Source organism: Artibeus jamaicensis, unplaced genomic scaffold (assembly GCF_021234435.1).
Source record: "Artibeus jamaicensis isolate MK-2021 breed Jamaican fruit bat unplaced genomic scaffold, CSHL_Jam_final contig_399, whole genome shotgun sequence".
Lineage (NCBI taxonomy): Eukaryota > Metazoa > Chordata > Mammalia > Chiroptera > Phyllostomidae > Artibeus > Artibeus jamaicensis.
Genome location: NW_026521816.1, coordinates 823,760 through 843,019, shown reverse-complemented (window position 1 = coordinate 843,019; position 19,260 = coordinate 823,760). Strand labels below are relative to the sequence as shown.

Genomic DNA, 19,260 nt, shown 5'->3' with positions numbered 1-19,260 from the left:
CATACCGGCAACCCGGCCAACTGAGCATGTCAGCACAGGCGCATTGTAGCTCGGAAGGTAAAGTAACAGTCCACTTTCTAAACCGTGATGGTCAAATATTAACCAAAGGAAAAGTCAGTGACTTCTGCAAAATGTCGGCTTGTTCTACTGATATGGGAAACTTTGAAAAACCTCCGTTTAACCTTTATTTGCCCAGGCCCCAGGCGCCCTAGGGAGAATGATGGGGCTGTCTAGGATAAGTAAACAACAGTGCATTAGCTAGGACTGAGATTAACACCCCTGATATTAAAAACTGACCTTCGAATTTAGCCTTTGTACTCTGCTTCTGCCCCATAGCTAGAACTAACTTTCGCATTCCACTTCTGTATCCCACTTTGCTACGTAGACAAGAAGACCCTGTAAACTATAAAAACCCCAAGAATCCTTTGTTTGGGGCTCAGAATTTGGACACTGACTCCTCTGGGCCCGTGCACATTAAATAAACCTCGTACTCCAGAAACCCTTGGTGTCTGGTTGCTTCATTTTCCTGCAACATTTGGTGCGTTGGCCAGGAATCGACCTTTCACAAATTCGGGCAACTTGCCTCTGACTGGATAAGCGAGCAGTGGCCGGAGTTCCAACCGGAGAAACGGGGGTTGCACGTGCCCTGAGATTTCTCAGGCCCCCGGCCCATTGGAACCCATGACTGCCAGCCTGCACTCTAGACAGGAAATGAAGGTTTTGGACTACGACCTGACCTGAGACCAGGGGCGCCAAATCGGTAAGAGCCCCGGGGACCTGACCTGAGACAGGACAGAGGCTGATCACAGGGGGTGAGGAGAAGAGCCGAGATGTTTGCTTAAACTAGATGTTTATTTTTAGACTTAGGTAGAAAACCACACCTGGCCGTGGGCAGATGTTCCAGGGAGTTTAGCCAAGGCCTTGAAGTAATCTCACGGACACCCGTTAGGGGAAAATTTTTATCTCAAGACATGGCCTTGTCTTTGAAGAAAAGTATCCATTGTAATAAGCAGAGATGTGTGTGTGTCCTCTCAAAATAGCCAATTGCTAACAGCTACCTCTGCTTCTGTATTTGCTTGCTTGCTTGCTTGCTCACCCCAATAAAAACCCCAGGCTGTAAGCACCAGGTGCGACTCTCATTTGCAGCCATTTTGGCACTCGTGTGTCTCCGGAGGCACCCCGAGAGTTCACCCCTGCGCAGGTAAAACTTTGAAACTTTGGCCAATAAAACACCTCTGACTACCCAGCAGTCTCCAACCTTCTTGCTCGCAAGGACGGGATGTAACAATCACCTCGAATGAGAAATCTGGGTTGGGTTCATGCTGAGACCAACCGCCTGGCCCTCACTCGGGTAGGGCTCTGGGTCAGATTCATACTGAATCCGACCACTGGGGGCTGATTGGTTTGAGTCCAAACAGCCGGAGAATTTGGCTGCTTCTAGCCCAGCCACAGGGAATTAGGTGAGAGGGATTGTTTAAATTCAGAGTGCCTGAGAGTGAAAGTGTGAGTGAATGTGCCCCTGTCCTTTGTGTGTCTGCACCCTATCTTGGGGCTCCGCGGGTAAGCGCATACCAGAGCTCGGAGCCCACTCAGCTGTATAAGTAAACCCAAAACTCAGAAAAGAATTCCTTTGATTAGAAAAGCGCGCCCACCAACAGGGGCTGCGGGCTGCGCGACCTCCTTCCCTTTCCCCCAATCGGCACCCAGGTGGGGAGCGGGCCGGGAGGGGAGCTATCTTCTCAGGTCAAGAGCCTGGACAATCGGTATTGCCAAAGGGCCGGGCCACCCCTCCTTGCGCAACTGCTCCCCCTTCCCGGAGACAGGGTCGGTGGGCCGGAGCCAGGGGCCCTGTGCCGCTGGGGGCAGGGCTGACTGTCCTCAGGGTGCACCGGCTGGTCGCGCTGTCGGGCCTAGAAAGGGAGGAGGTTTCCCGGCTGGCGCGAGGCCTCCGTCTTCTTCGGGAGTGCCCTCCACTTCGCGCGCTGCACTGTGGACCCCCCTGTGCCGCGTCGTGCCCAGGCGGGCCCCGGCAAATGCGTGTCCCCGGTGGTGACCCGCTGCCGCGAGGGGTTCCAGGGTTCCGGGTTCCAATAGGCCCGGAGGGGAGAAGAGGAGTAGAGTCACAGAGATGAGAGTAAAGAAGCGGTGTCAGGACACCTGGGCAGACTTCACCGCTATGCTACCACCAAAGAGAGTTAGAACGCTGACCAGAGCAGCAGTGCTGCACTAGCTGTTTCCTAGCAACAGGTAAGATTTCAGCTAGTGGGTGGGGCTGGTAGCATTGAAGTCAGTTTTCTAGTGCCCCGTCTTATGGTGTGAGGAATTTTGAGTTCTAAGATATTTGCCAATAAAGACCTTACAATCCAACTGGTCTGGCAATTGTAAAACAGGCTCAACATACTTTTAAAAGTGTCTTGAGCCTTTCCCCCAAGTTTAATTTTATTGGCCACTTTAACTCTTAACTTGGAGAAGAGGGTATGCTGTTTGCTTTTCAGAATGACCTTTAGAACTGCAGGCAATGAGAGTGAAGCCATATCACAGAAAAGGCTTCCCCAACGGGTGACAGATCTCCACACATAGACACTCCTGATCCAGATTTCTCCAAGCTGTGTGGAATTACAACCAACACCCCTGGAGTGGTCACCTAAGAGAGACTTTTCCTACCAACTTAAAGGGACTAAATTAATGCTGCAGGACATTTAACACTTAACCAAGCAGGAGTTTTGTTTTTTGTTTTCAGATTCTTCATGCTGAACTGTCTCACCCTGAGTTCAGATACTAGCCCTTGCTGCATATCTTTAAAGTAACTTTGTAAGTCTGTGCTAATTCTTCTCAAAATTGAAATGTAACCAGACCTGTTACTTTTGTCTATCCCATGTGTTTATATCATTTTTCAACTGACGGAATTTAGGAGTTTGAGTTATAACAACCAGAAAATGCCTTATTTTAATTCTTGTTTGTACTTTATGATGTATATAGAAGTTGTTTCTTGTAATTGCATTCGAGAATAGCGAATAGCAGATTTCACAGGCATATTTCAATTTAATTTTATAAACAAGAATAAGGAAATGTTGCTGACCACTCTGCCTGATTTTAGGAATTGTACCTCTACCCCTTGGGGCTAAGGGCGAGAGACCACCTCTGGAATGCTGACAGCAGGAGACGGGGCTTGTCCCTGGTCGCAGGCGCTGCCTCAGGTTCCTCTCCCTGCCCCCAGAGCTTGGTCCGAAGTCAGTGGTGGGTGGGACCCCCTCACCGTGGGGGAGGGGGGGCAGCCTGGGCCAGGCTTGATCACCTGGAAGGCCTTCATGGAAGGACTCGGGAGGGCTACAACAAAGAGCAATGGACTCTCGCCGCCCCCCCCCCCGCCAGCTTTGACAAAGCCCTGAGTCCCTATGTATTCTGGGAGAAGCACTTTCTGACTTCGATCACCTTAGGCCTGAATGCCTGCTGGGGAGAAGTGCAGCTCCCTTGCCTTGCAAGAGTTAGGGAAAATCTGGCGTCACAAAGACTTACCGATAAACCTGTGAAATCTGCTCTGCTAGGAGTGCTTTCATTGATATGATAAAGGTCCAAGGGGAGGATGGGTGTGTCTCCCAGGGTTTCTGCAACTCTCTTCCTGACAGACACTCCCACAGACCTCTTTGAAATGTTATCTACTGTTTAATCTTTGCTGCCCAGGAAGGATTAATTAGGTGTGCTGTGTACCAGTGAACCCATTGGTACAAGAGAGTGCCTCTACCTATGTGTTGTTTTGAAACTGTGTTTCGGATTTTGCTGTATGTCTACTCTGAAAGGAAAAAGAAGGAGCCCACTGGCAGGTGACAAAAGCCAGGGTTACAGGCGCCTACAGCCCTCAGCCTAGATGGCTTGGACCCAGACCAGACTGCCACAGGGCTTCAGAGACTCTCCCACTCCCCTCAGAGGGTGGGGGGTACTGGCCAGAGATCTGGAGTCGTTCACAGGGAGGGAGACTAACCCAGTCTTCCTTGACTCCCAAAAACGGAGCTGCAGGGCCCCCACCTTCAGAGGTGGGTGGGACCTCTGCCCCACCTCCACTGGTGATTGCAGCCTCAGTAAACCACCCCAATGGGTGGAGGGTGGCTTTGTGGTGCCTCTATACCCACAGGTAGAAGGGGCCTTGGGGGCTTCCGGGGTTCCTTAAACCAGAGTCCTAGGACCTTTGCAGGTAGGCAGAACCAGAGTCAGGATACTGCTATTTTAGGTAAAGTAGATGAGCCATGTGAGTGAACCACCTGGAGGACAGAGCATTCATGGGCGACACCATCGTAGAACTGGCTAAGGCTTTTTTTCCGATTATGAGCTGTATGCTGCTGCTGTGTGGACACTGCAGCAGTCAGGTTCTCTATGTAACTGGTTCTGATAGGAATAGCTCTAGTTTTGAAAGTCATAAACTGAGGTCCAAGGCTGACCATCTGATTTATAGAGTGTTTGCAAGGTCTAAGCTTCAGAAAGGTGAAAAATGTCCCTGCAAATCTAGGGACTTTTAGCTGCCAGGTACTGAGTTTAAGTAGAGTCCTTTCCAGTATAGAAAAAGAACAGAGAGTAAAAGTAAATTATGTAGATAAATAAAAAGGCTATAGAAAGTTTGTGAATATTGCAGAAAGTCTGTGAGAAATTATAAAAATAAATAGAGATTTGAAAGTTTTGGAAAGAAAATATGTAGGGTTAGTAAGAGAAGGTATAAGGCATGGAGATGCAATCTTAGTGGGTATCAGAAGGAAAGGGATTTTCCTTCAAGCTTTGTGTTTTTCTCCCTACCTGAACCCTCCAGAATTTAGCACTCTGAAAGAGTGAGTGATGATATAAGGTTTCTTTGCATAAATCTGATAAGACCAGTCATTAATAGTGACTTGTTAACTAGGACTTTGACTGGAACGTCACGCCTGAAGGAGGCATATATAGGTTCTGGTCATTACCAGAAAGCTCAGAGGAACTTGGATTGACCTCTAAAGCTAGCAAAAGCCCACAAGAAAAGCCTGGTACTTTGGTTGGTTGTGCAGTTCATGCCAGGCTTTCCAGGGAAGGAACAGAGGTTTCTTTCCTGAAAGATGGTTAAAAAAAGAACCTGAAGGCACAATAGAGGCTCAAGGATTTGAGTGAAACAATTGGTACAGGCGAAGCCTGATGGCAGGTGTGTGGTTCTGCTTCTGTGCCCTGAGGGGCGGACTGAGAAGTCAATCTAAGGGTTCCCTGAGTGAGTTCCAGCAAAGCAGACTTAAGGATCATAAGTGATGCAGGCTGCTCTTGGTGTGTTTATGCAAACAAACAGTCAAAATCAAAAGCGGGACCCAAAGTAGTCCCTGTAATAACAGTGAGGGTGATCTTGAGGAGAAAAATTGTAGTTCAAGGAAAATCACAATGCTCAGTATTGGCCATCAGAATGGCGCAGCTAACTGTCTTCAAAGTTTGCTTTCATTTAAAAGTTAAAACCAGGTTTGTAATGTTACTGAAGATGTACTACAGATGCAAAGGACTTTGCAATAGAATGTCTTCCCACAAGACAGTCTCAGAGGTGCAGAGACTGGTTTGGAGACTGTTGTGTTATGTTCCTCTGTTTTCATAGGGCATATGCCTATGACCTGCCTATGCCTATGAGTAATTAGTAGCAATATAAGCCTCACTTAAGGAGCCCATCTTTGTCATCGCCCTCCTGAGAATCAACGGTTTGGTTGAACTAAGTACTTAAGTTAATAAAAGGTTGGGGCAGTTTGTGGGCTTTACTTTAGAACTGATTTTCCCTTTTCTGTCTCGATAGCTTGGACAGAAAGGGCTCAGAAATCTGAAAGGAAATAAATCTTAATGTATTCCCCTCAGCCTGAGTGAAGTATAGTAAGCCACAAGAGTCTTGGATAGATATAACGTCCCTTGTGCACCTTCCACTAGATAAGCCATTCTTTACTGAAGTCCCTGCCTTTGTCAATTAATAATTATAATTTAATTGAACTTCCAATTTCTTGCTTAATCTGTCACCTCCAGAATACAACCTGACCAGTATGCCAACAGTCCAGTAATGCCAGCCTTTGGACGCCAAGCTTGCAACTTCCTGGTGACAGCCAACTGACCAGGACCCTGTAAGGTCTTTCCCCTTACAGGAAGGGACTCCCTCTGTGCTGCACCCCCCCCCCGCCCTTTCAGGGCACCCCTGACCCAGGGGTAGGTAGGACAGCGTCCATTTCCAGCCGGAAGCAGTTAAAACAAGATGAGACCTTCGTCCATTTTCCTTTGAGTATAAATCTGAAAAGAGGAATATTAATACAGGGTGCATCCAAAGTGGGGGGCCCAGAAAGGATTTGGGATAAATTCCGAAGTTCAGGGTGTCCAAGAAATATTAAGATGTCCTCACCCCCTAGGGGGAAAGGACGAGTAGAGCGAGGCCATTGAGAGCTGTTTTCAATAGCAACAGTTTTGCGGCTGACCTCTGGAGTAATTTGACATATCTGTGGCCTTTGGCTAGTTTTATAAATGTGTTGAATAATATGGCCAGGCTTAAAACTAAGAGAATAAAGTCACTTACCCGGGATATAACTAGGAGCAGAGCCCCTGAAGGGAGAGGCCTGTATAAAAGTTTAGAGAAAATCAGCTCCAAGACATGAGGAGATAAGTACCCAGGTAAAAGAGGGAGCCACTCAGTTTAGGGCAGAGTGAGGACCCCTGCAGCTTTGGTAGAAGAGGCCCACACAGCTTTGAGATTCCCCCTTTGGCCGCGTGGCCTAGAAAGCAGAAAGCGGGAAAGACTTTGACTGGAACTTGGTGCAAAAGAACTCTTGCCAGTGGACCGTGAGGGAATGCTGCATAGCTTTGGATTGGCTAGAGATCCTGCCTGATACAGCTGATGGTGCCAGCAACCTGAAGCATGGATGGGTACTCTTTCCTAATTTACAGTACTCAGAGTTAGGACAGTGCAAGTAGAGAGCAAAGACATGAAAATATTTTAGGTTAAAAAAAACTTAGTTTCTGACTGCTCTTTTGCAATAATAGAACTAGAACTATAGATAATAGCGAGAGAAATACCTGGTCTTTACACCATCTGTATTCTTTTTGTTCTAAATCTTTGATTGCTTTGTTAGAACTATGTAAGTAGTTCTACAAAGAAGCATATAATAGTCCAAAAGAAGAAAAAGGCCTCAGAACCCCTCCCTGATAGTAGATCACAGGAGGAGAAAAATAATGAGGAAAGAAACCTCATTAATGCTCTAAATCCAGGAAAAGGGGGGACTTGTTTATTCCTACAAAAATATATTATGCTTAAACAAGCAACTAGTGCCGTTTAGCATAAAAGGGGGGAATGATATGGGAAAGTTTGAAAAACCTCTGTTTAATCTTTATTTGCCCAGGCCCCAGGTGCCCTAGGGAGAATGATGGGGCTGTCTAGGATAAGTAGACAACAGTGCATTAGCTAGGACTGAGATTAACACCCCTGCTGTTAAAAACTGACCTTCAAATTTAGCCTTTGTCCTCTGCTTCTGCCCCATAGCTAGAACTAACCGCTTCTGTGTCCCACTTTGCTATGTAGACAAGAAGACCCTGTAAACTATAAAACCCCCAAGAATCCTTTGTTTGGGGCTCAGAATTTGGACACTGACTCCTCTGGGCCCATGCACGTTAAATAAACCTCGTACTCCAGAAACCCTTGGTGTCTGGTCGCTTCATTTTCCTGCAACACTACCTGTCATCTCATCTTTGAAATTAGATGCAATTGCTGATGAGAATGACATGCTTAGGAGGATGCTGGGAAGATGGCGACGGAGTAAGATGGAGCTGATACTAGCTCCTGTACTCATGGGTGAAAATCCTGGCAGATATATAGAGAAACAGCACAATAAACCATCGGTTACCCAGCATTTATGAAATTAAAAGACCAGAGATTGTGACCGACGCTGAAACACCAGACGGCGGCAGAGTCAGCTACTGGAGCTGGGTCTCACGCGGCCCCTGTGCTGCCGCCAGAGCAACAGGCCTGGGAGCCGGGGAGTCAGGTACGGAAGCCGGACACTCCAAGCCCCTGTGACGGTCCTGGGAGACAGAGGAGTCAGGAACCGGAGCGGGGACACCCTTGTGCCGATGCCATAGCTACCGGCCTGGGCAACCTGGGCAACGGAAGGGTCAGTTGCAGGAGCTGGGACACCAAAGGCCCCTGTGACACTGCCATAGAGACAAGCCTGGACCCTGAGGAGCCAGCTACGGGAGCCAGGAAGTTCTCAGATCCTGTGCCGCTGCCATAGCCACAGGACTGGACACCGGGGAATCGGGTACGGAAGCCGGGACTCTCCAAACCCCTGTGACGCAGCAGAGGAGCCAGCTACAGGAGCCCGGAAGCTCTCAAATCCTGTGCCGCTGCCATAGCGACGGGACTGGACGCCGGGGAGTCAGGTACGGAAGCCGGGACACTCCAAACCCCTGAAACAGCCCTGGGTGGCAGAGGATCCCTTTACGGGAACTGGGACTGTCTCAGCCCCTGTTCTGCTGCCATAGCGACGGGACTGGACACTGGGGAATCAGGTATGGGAGTTGGGACTTTCTGAGCCTCTGTGCCACTGCCATAGAGACAGGACTAGACACCGGGGAGTCAGGTACGGAAACCGGGACACTCCAAGCCCCTGTGACGGCCCTGGGCGGCAGAGAGAGCCAGATACGGGAGCCGGGACATTCCCAGCCTCTGTGCCACTGCCGTAGTAACGGGCCTGGGTGCTTGAGGAGGCGGCTACTAGAGCCGGGACATTCAGCAGTGGTAGGGGACCAACGCAGGGACCAGCGCGAGGACCAGCGTGAGTGTAGGTGGAGACTAAGAACATCAAGAAACTTCAAGGAGTCTGCACCACTGAACTTCACAAGGATCATACCACAGAAGTTTACACCATAAAACCAGTGTTTCAGAACAGATCAATTTTGGAAGCAGAGACTAACAAGAAGAGTCTCAAACAATGGGAAGACAAAGAAACAATCCCCAAATGAAAGAAAAAGCAGAAACTTCAGAAAGAATGTTAGATGAAATAGACGCTGATCAACTATCAGACAGTGAATTCAAAGCACTGGTTATTACGAAGTTCAAAGAGCTCACAGTGAACTACCAGAAACTACAGGGGAACTATAATCATCTCTCTGCAAACTACAGCAACATCAAAAAGGAAATGGAAACTATCAGCAAGAGACAAGAGGAAATGAAGAATACAATTTCCGAATTGAAGTACACAGTAGAAAGTTTCCAAAGTAGGATAGATGAAGCGGAGGATAGGATTAGTGAGTTGGAGGACAAGGTAGAAAGCATCTCACAGAAAGAGCAAGAAAATGAAAAGAGGCTCAGAAAGAATGAAGAGGGATTAAGAGAAATGCAAGACAATATGAAACGTAATAATATCCGAATAATGGGAATACCAGAAGGAGAAGAAGAAGAACAAGGGATAGAAAACGTATTTGAACGAGTAATGAGAGAAAATTTTCCTAATTTGATAGGAGAAAAAGTCTCACAAATCCAGGAATCACAGAGAGTCCCAACCAAGAGGAACCCAAGGAGGCCCACTTCAAGACACATCATCATCAAAATGGCAAAATTCCAAGACAAAGAGAGAATCTTAAAGGCAGCAAGGGAGAAAAAAGAAATAACATACAAGGGAGCCCCAATAAGGTTAACTACCGACTTCTCAATGGAAACACTTCAAGCAAGAAGAGAATGGCAAGAAATATTTCAAGTAATGAGAACCAGAGGCCTACAACCAAGGCTACTTTACCCAGCAAGGCTCTCAATCAAGATAGATGGCCAAATAAAGAGCTTCCAAGACAAAAGAAGTCTAAAAGAATATGCCTCCACCAAACCAGCTCTACAAGAAATACTAAAAGGACTGCTTTAAGGGAAGGAAGGATAGAGGGAGACAGAGAGGAACACAGGTATAAAAATGGCAATGAATAAGTACCTATCAATAATAACCTTAAATGTAAATGGATTAAATGCTCCAATCAAAAGACACAGAATAGCGTCATGGATAAGAAAGCATGACCCACACATATGCTGCCTACAAGAGACTCACCTCAGGACAAAAGACCATCACAGACTAAAAGTGAAAGGCTGGAAACAAGTTTTCCAAGCAAATGGACAAGAAAAAAAAGCTGGGGTAGCAATTCTCATATCAGACAAAATAGCTTAAAAAAAAAGGCTATAAAGAGAGACCCAGAAGGTCATTTCATTATACTCAAGGGAAGAATCCACCAAGAAGACATTAACATTGTAAACATATATGCACCAAACATAGGGGCACCCAAATATATCAAGAAAATCTTAGAGGACTTCAAGAAAGATATTGACAGCAACACAATCATAGTAGGGGATTTGAACTCCCCACTATCAAAAATGGACAGATCTTCCAAACAAATTATCAACAAAGATATTGTGACATTAAACAACACCCTAGATGAAATGGACTTAACTGATATATAGAGAGCCCTTCATCCCAAAGAAGCTAAATACACATTCTTTTCAAATGCACATGGAACATTTTCAAAGATAGACCACATGATAGGACACAAAACGAGCCTCAAAAAATTCAAGAAAATTGAAATCATACCAAGCATCTTCTCTGACCACAAGGGACTGAAATTAGAAACCGACCCCAAAGAAAAAAACCCAAAGCACCCAAAAACATGGAGACTGAATGGTATGCTATTAAACAACGAATGGGTCAAGAATGAAGTTAGGGAAGAAATCAAAAAGTTTTTGGAAACAAATGAAAATAAACTCACAACAACCCAAAACTTATGGGACACAGCGAAGGCAGTCCTGAGAGGGAAGTTTATAGCAATACAGGCCTACCTAAAGAAAATAGAAACATTTCAAACAAACAACCTAACCCTACGCCTGCAAGAACTCGAGGAACAACAACAAAGACAGCCCAGAGCAAGCAGAAGGAAGGAAATAACCAAGATTAGAGCAGAATTAAATGACATAGAAACTAAAAGCACAATTTTAAGGATCAATGAATCCAGGAGTTGGTTCTTTGAGAAGATAAACAAAATAGACAAGCCTTTAAGTAGGCTCATCAAGAAAAGAAGAGAGAGGACACAAATAAACACAATCAGAAATGAAAAAGGAGAGATTACAACTGATACCACAGAAATAGAAGGGATTGTAAGAAATTACTATGAAGAACTGTATGCCAAGAAATTTGAAAACCTAGGGGAAATGGACACATTTCTAGAAAAATACAATCTTCCAAAACTCAGTGAAAAAGAAGCAGAAAATCTAAATACACCAATAACAGCAAAAGAAATTGAAGCAGTAATAAAAAAACTCCCGGAAAAAGAAGCAGTAATCACACAAAAGCCCCGGACCAGATGGTTTCACAGGAGAATTCTATAAAGCATTTAAGGAAGAGCTAACCCCTATTCTCCACAGACTATTGCAAAAAATCCAGAAGGATGGAAAACTCCCAAATTCTTTTTATGAAGCCAGCATCATCTTAATTCCAAAACCAGATAGAGACACAACAAAGAAAGAAAACTTCAGGCCAATATCGCTGATGAACATAGATGCTAAAATCCTCAACAAAATATTGGCAAATCGCATCCAACAATATATCAAAAAGATCATACACCATGATCAAGTAGGATTCATCCCAGGGATGCTAGGATGGTTCAATATTCGCAAATCAGTAAATGTAATACAGCACATAAACAAAAGCAAAGACAAAAATCACATGATCATATCAATAGATGCGGAAAAAGCTTTCGATAAGGTACAACACCCATTTATGATAAAAACACTCAGCAAAGTGGGAATACAGGGAGCATTTCTCAAAATAATAAAGGCCATATATGAGAGACCTACAGCCAATATCATACTCAATGGGAAAAAAACTAAAAGCTTTTCCACTAAGATCAGGAACAAGACAAGGTTGTCCACTTTCACCACTTCTATTCAATATAGTATTGGAAGTTTTAGCCACAGCGATCAGGCAAGAAAAGGAAATAAAAGACATCCAAATAGGAAAGGAGGAAGCAAAACTGTCACTGTTTGCAGATGACATGATAGTGTACATGGAAAATCCTATAAACTCTACCCCAAAACTGCTCAAACTAATTAATGAGTTTGGCAAAACAGCTGGTTACAAAGTCAATATCCAGAAATCAAAGGCATTTTTGTATACCAACAGTGAATCAGCAGAAGCAGAAATAAAGAGAAAAATCCCATTTGATAAAGCAAAAAGAAAAATAAAATATCTGGGAATAAACCTAACTAAGGAGGTAAAAAACCTGTATGCAGAAAACTACACAGCCCTGAAGAAAGAAATCAAGGAAGACACAAACAAATGGAAACATATACCTTGTTCATGGATTGAAAGAATTAACATCATCAAAATGTCCATACTACCCAAAGCAATATACAGATTCAATGCAATACCTATTAAAGTACCAATGGCATAATCTACAGACATAGAACAAACACTTCAAAAATTTATATGGAACCATAAACGAGCCCGAATAGCAGCTGCTCTTTTGAGAAAGAAGAACAAAGTAGGGGGATCACAATACCTGATATCAAACTGTATTACAAGGCCACTGTAATCAAAACAGCCTGGTACTGGCATAAAAACAGGCACATAGACCAATGGAACAGAACAGAGAGCCCAGAAATCAACCCAACTCTCTACAGTCAATTAATATTCGACAAAGGGGGCAGTAACATAAAATGGAGTAAAGATAGCCTCTTCAACAAATGGTGTTGGGAGAACTGGACAGCTACATGCAAAAAAATGAAACTTGAGCACAGACTTACACCATACACCAAAATAAATTCAACGTGGATAAAAGACTTAAATGTAAGTCATAACACCATTAAAGTCCTAGAGGAGAACATTGGCAAGAAAATCTCAGATATTTCACACAGCAACTTCTTTACTGATATGTCCCCTAGAGTAGGGAATGTAAAGGAAAGAAAAACAAATTGGATCTCATCAAAATAAAAAGCTTCTGCATGGCTAAAGAAAACAGTATTAAATTAGCAAGACAACCAACTGTATGGGAAAACATATTTGCCAATGATACCTCAGACAAAGGTTTAATCTCTAAAATATACAAAGAACTTACACGACTCCACTCTAAGAAGACACCCAACCCAATTAGAAAATGGGAAAAGGACTTGAACGGACACTTCTCCAAGGAGGACATACAGCAGATCCAGAGACACATGAAGAGATGCTCAATATCATTAGCTATCAGAGAGATGCAAATTAAAACCACAATGAGATACCACTTTACACCAGTCAGGATGGCTATCATAAACAAAGCAACAAACAACAAATGTTGGAGGGGTTGTGGGAAAAAGGGGTCCTTAGTTCACTGTTGGTGGGAGTGCAGACTGGTACAACCATTATGGAAAACAGTATGGAATTTTCTCAAAAAATAAAAATCGACCTGCCTTTTGACCCAGCAATTCCACTGCTGGGATTATATCCTAAGAATCCTAAAACATCAGTATCAAAGAACCTATGCACCACAATGTTCATAGCAGCACAATTTACAATAGCCAAGAGTTGGAAGCAACCTAGGTGCCCATCAGTAAATGAATGGATCCAAAAATTGTGGTACATATACACAATGGAATTCTATGCTGCAGAGAGAAAGAAGGAGCTACTACCCTTTGCAACAACATGGATGGAACTGGAAAGCATTATGCTGAGTGAAATAAGCCAGGGGTTGAAAGACAAATACCATATGATCTCACCTTTAACAGGAAGCTAAACAACAAAATAAACAAACAAGCAGAAAAAAAAACAAACAAAAAACAAAGACACTGAAATAGAGAACAAGGGGATAGTGACCAGAGGGGAGAAGGAAGGGAAGTTAAGGGGAAAATGGGGGAGGGATTTGGAGGAACAAATAGGAAGGACACAGGGACGAGAACTAAGGGGGGTAGAAATGGGAGGGAGGTGGGGAGCAAGGGGCGGGGGAGGCTGGGATGGGAAAAATAGACAAAAAACTGTACTTGAAAAATAACTAAATAAAATTAAAAAAAAAAAAAAGAATGACATGCTTGATCTGACATGTGAGCTAACAGGTCCCAGTTGGGCTGCCAAGTTTGTTTGACAAAGTCATTGGACAAAATGACTGTTCAAGTGCCTGATGCCATGGCCAATGCCCGACAGTCCATGGACATGGGCAAGAACTCCTAGGATAGAACAAATAGGAATGTTTTACAAAATGTTACCTATTTTTATAATTATTACTTAATGTAATTAAATAAGAGCATGGATGAATGGGTTTACTATTTTGACCAGCTTTACTACTTTAATTCACCTTGTATAACTACTAAAATTTCTAGTTCAAAAGTATGCAGTCTTTATTTTGGTTGAATTATAAAAAGGAAATCAAATAATCAGAAAATAGTTTGTGTGATAAAATGTTACCTATTTTACCTTATGTTTGCTTAGCAACTTTAGCAAAATATTTTCACATAAATCCTATGCTTACTTGCCTGTAAAGTAGGTTTGAAAAGGTATCATCCATGTTAGATGTGGGTGAAGGCAGAGATCTAAAATGGCTTGTCTAGGGCCTTACATGGAATCAGAAAATATGTACTAGAACCCACATCTTGTTACTACAAATGAGATATTCAGATTAAAACTGGAGAAATTGTGAATATCTTATTTATAGTACTATTGTAATTAAGTGAATGTGTATAGGAAAAACTATTGCTTCATGAACAGATTGATTTCAAAGATGACTATAACCTTATATATAAACATTTCAGAATTTTGATTCAGTGAAAAGTATGAGTCTAAGCACAGGGAACATAACAAAAAAATGGAGAAATAAACAAAAAAATAGATGTCTTTATTCCTTTCTATCAAAGTAGAATGGCCTGTCTTTGTAATATTTTAAAAATAATGCTGATCTGTAAATCTCTGCCTGTAACAGAATAAAGAATTTTTGGATTAGGTTTTCTCTGTCTTGAGTTGCACAAGGAAATAAGCAAGCTTCCACACTGCACAGCACAAATGGTGCTGCCCAGTGTGCAGTGAGCTCAGCAGCATGCACAGCCCCAAGGAAGAGGGGCAATGGCTTGATCACCACAGATGACCAATTATGCATGGCAAACATTTGTAACTTTATCTTTTTTTTATAGTTTATTTATTTATTTTTTAAATTTTATTTTGTTACTTTTCAAGTACATTTTTTTTTCTCTCCCCCCCCCCCCCCCCCCCAGTCTCCCCCCTCCCTCCCATTCCCCCCCCCCCCCCAGTCCTCGTCTCTGTGTCATTCATACTTGTTCCTCAAAATCCCTCCCCCTTTTTCCCCTTAAGTTCCCTTCCCTCTCCCCTCTGGTCGCTGCCCACTTGTTCTCTATTTCAGCGTCTTTGTTTTTATTCTGTTTGCTTGTTTGTTTTATTCTTTAGCTTCTCTTTACTATGACTAAACTGGTAAATGATAATAAAGCAGTATTCAGTATGCTCTTGGAAATACAATATAACATCAACTAGCTTGGACTAATCATGGGGAAGGGCAGAACAAATAAATGAAAGAAAAAAGTAAACTATAAGACCCTTGAGTTACCTTCAGGTCCATCCATGCAGTTTGATGATTTGCACAAATATTTGAGAACAGTGTTTGACCTACAACATTGTTTTATGTCAATTGAGGAATACAGAGATGAACAAGATAAGGATACCCTCAGGGAGCTCACCTTTAATTAAGAAAAGATAAAATATTTGCTTGTACAAATAATTTGCTTAAACTAAGTTGACTAATACGCCAAACAGAATACTTTAAGCCTAATTAATGTGTAAAAAGTGGTTAGGAAAAATTTAAGGTTTCTAATGTTCATTTGAGATTTTGTAACTATCGAGTGCCTTCTGTGTGGAGAGCACTATACTTTAAAGTACTTATTGTAGTTCTCTTTATTAGCTTCAGTATTCTCCATGTATTCTTCCATGTTAAACTCTCCTTTCTAGAACTTTAATGATAACATTCAGCATTCTAAAATTTAGATACTAATTTCCACAGTTTTTCAAATTAAAAAAAGTTTATATTAAGGAAGTTAATTGTATTATTTAAATAAAATCTATAAAACAATAAATATCTTAAAAAAAAAGAAAATATATTCTTCAACTTATTCTGTAAGGCCAGCAGAAAACTGGCCTCTAATACCACCATCTGATAAGATTTAATGTAATAGGAACATTGCAAACCATTTCATCATATTTTTAGCTGCAAAAATTTTAAATAAAGTTTGATTAACAAATCAAATCCAAATGTATATAAAAGAAGATAATACATCCTGAGTCAGTTCTGTCCTACGCATGCAAGGACGGTTTAATATTAGAGTATCCATAAAAAATGTATTACATTAACAAATAGAAAAAGGCTTTTGGTAAAATTTAGCATACATTAGTATAAACTCAGTAAATTAAAAATGGGAGAAAAATATATTTATTTATCTTAGAAAGGAGGGATAGAGAGACAGAAAAAAAACATCAATTTTTTGTTCCACCTAGTTACACATTCATTGGTTGATTCTTCCTCCAACCCTGGTATATTTGGACAATGCTCTAACCAACTGAGCTACCTGGCCAGAGCCAGGAGAAAAAAATGTATATGGGGAAAGTGTATATATTAAAAATGAAGAGCAAGGCCCTGGCTGGTGTAGCTCAGTGGATTGAGCACAGGCCTGCAAACCAGAGTATTGCGGTTCAATTCCCAGTCAGGGCACATGCCTGGGTTGCAGGCCAGTTCCCAGCAGGGGACACACGAGAGGCAACCATACATTGATATTTCTCTCCCTCCTCCTTCCCTTCCCCTCTAAAGATAAATAAATAAAATCTTTAAAAAAATTAAGAGCAAACACCATTTTAACTGGGTACTGTTATAATCATTCATTTTAAAATAACGAATAATACCATAGTGCTTGCTGTACATCTGTTTAATGTAGCATTGAAAGTCTCAGATAATGCAAAAACTAAGAGAAAGAAATTAAAAACATAAGGGCTAGAAAAAATAAGTGGTACCTATTATTCTCAACTGATTTGATCTTTGCCGAAAACAAAAATATCTACAGATAAATTATAAAAGTAGGATGGTTTGACAAGCTTATTGGTTATAAGATTAACATTTAAAATTCAGTTGTGTTTTTTTGATACTGTTAGCAAACAACTGGAAAATTTAAAAAGAAAATATTTTAAACTAGAGAATTCCATGTAATTAGACATAAATAAAAATATGCAACATACTTAGAATGTCACAAAACTTTAATATATTTGTTAATGCTTAAGTAAAGAAATATACCATATTTCTGAGCAAAAACCCTCAATATCGAATTAATTTATAGATTCCCAAATTACTATAGATTCACAGCCATTTCAACCAAAAAAAAAAAGGTTTTATTTTGCAAATAAAATTGCAAAATTTATATGGAAGAGGAAACAACAGACAGGACACTTCTAAAGGAGAACATCAAGGAGAAGGGATTTGCTTTATCAAATGTAAATAATTATACAAAACCATAATAAAGACTGCATGGATATCATATGGGTGCAAGGATGGACAAATTGATAATGGGCAATAGACAAATTGATAATGGGCAAAAGTAATGAACCCAGAATCAGAAAAACATTTACATATAACTTAGGTAATTCACAATATATATATATAATCAACTGTAGAATTGTGGTATAGAGTATTCAATATAACATTATTCAGCCTTAAAAATGAAGTAAATTCTGACACATGCAACAACGTGGATGAAGCTTAGAGATGTTTTACTAAGTAAAATAACTGAAAAATGACAAATATTGTATGATTCTAATATATGAGGTATTTAGGGTAACCAAATTTATAGAGACAGAAAGCAGAAGGGTAATTCTTAGAAAAATGCAGGGAAATCAGAAGGAGAGTCATGACCCTAGAGGAAAAGGAAAAGACCCACTAAGTGCCAATCAATATGCCTATTACAAACAGGAAGGCCATTGGAGAAAGGACTGCTGAGAACTCATAAAAAAAAGATAAAGAAAGAAAAATGATAAAAACCCTTGCTGAGTAATTCTATAAAGGAAAGATGAAGTCTGATGATGAATAAGAAGGCCCAGGGGATGCCCTAGACATCTCTCACCTATTGTTATTTTCCCACAGGAGCCACAGGTACAGTTGACAGTGGCAAACAAGCTAATTGATTTCTTCGTAGATATGGGAGCTACATACTCAGTGCTAAATTCAAAACCAAACAAGAAAAGTTCAGCTGCAGTAATGGTTACTGGAGTTACAAGGCAATTACAAAAGTAGGCCTTCCTTCAACCTCTAGAATGCCAGTTTGGGGGTCATTATGCATAGTTTTCTCTACCCTACAGACTACCCCATTCCATTGGTAGGCTGAGATTTATTTTGTAAGTTACATGTAAAAAGAACCTATTCTACTTAGAAGCAGCAGTTATATATAGAAGTCATGATGGAACATGCTCTCCAGCTCCAGGCACTTCTAGCCTGCCTAGAATGACTGGGAGGTGGACCTTTCCCACCCAGGATCTATGAGCAGGTTTATCAAGTTGGAACACCAGGTAGAGTGGTTAACATCCAACCTGTAAAATTAACCTACAAAAGGGGTGTGGATCCCACAGGAGAAACAATACCCCCTTAAAAGGAAGATTTAGAGGGAACTCAAGCAGTATTAAAAGGTTCTTAAAATCAAGAATAATCCAGCCGGCCAAGATGGAGGCATAGGTGGAAATACTGTACCTCCTTGCACAACCAAATTTAAGGACAACAAAGATTTAGAAGCAAAAACAACCAAAACAGACAGAAAATTGAACTGTACCAAAGTTCAACAACAACAAACCATTCATCCAGACCGGTAAGAGGGGCAAAGTCAGCAGCTGGAGGAGAGGGGTTGGCAGGAAAAAGCTGTGGCTGCGGGACCAACCCAGGCATGCAAGTGACTGTTGGCAGATCCCAGGCATGGGGTGGCAACGGCCAGATCCAGTGAGGGCACAAGGCAGCTGGCTGACCATGGTCACGCATTCACGCGCAGATAAACCAGGCAAAAAAAAAACGAGCAGTGAGACAGACCACGCAACCCAGGGCCCCAGTGAAGGGAAATAATGCCTAAAAGCACCGGTTGGAAAAACTTTTGGGGGTCAAGGTGCTGGAAGAGGCTCCCAGCCTCACAGGAGAGTTCGCTGGAGAGACCCACAGAGTCCTAGAATGTACACAAGTTCACCCACCTGGGAACAAGCACCAGAAGGGCCCAATTTGCTTGTGGGA

At 42.2% G+C, this 19,260-nt stretch overlaps 1 long non-coding RNA gene across 1 annotated transcript; it reads left to right on the top strand.

Moving 5' to 3' along the window:
- The first annotated feature begins 1,897 nt into the window (after positions 1 to 1,897).
- LOC128627434 (uncharacterized) lies at positions 1,898 to 7,503 on the top strand. Its single transcript, XR_008391620.1, has 3 exons — positions 1,898 to 2,247; positions 2,741 to 2,811; positions 6,001 to 7,503. It is a non-coding gene; the product is annotated as an uncharacterized LOC128627434 (long non-coding RNA).
- The last annotated feature ends 11,757 nt before the right edge of the window (positions 7,504 to 19,260 follow it).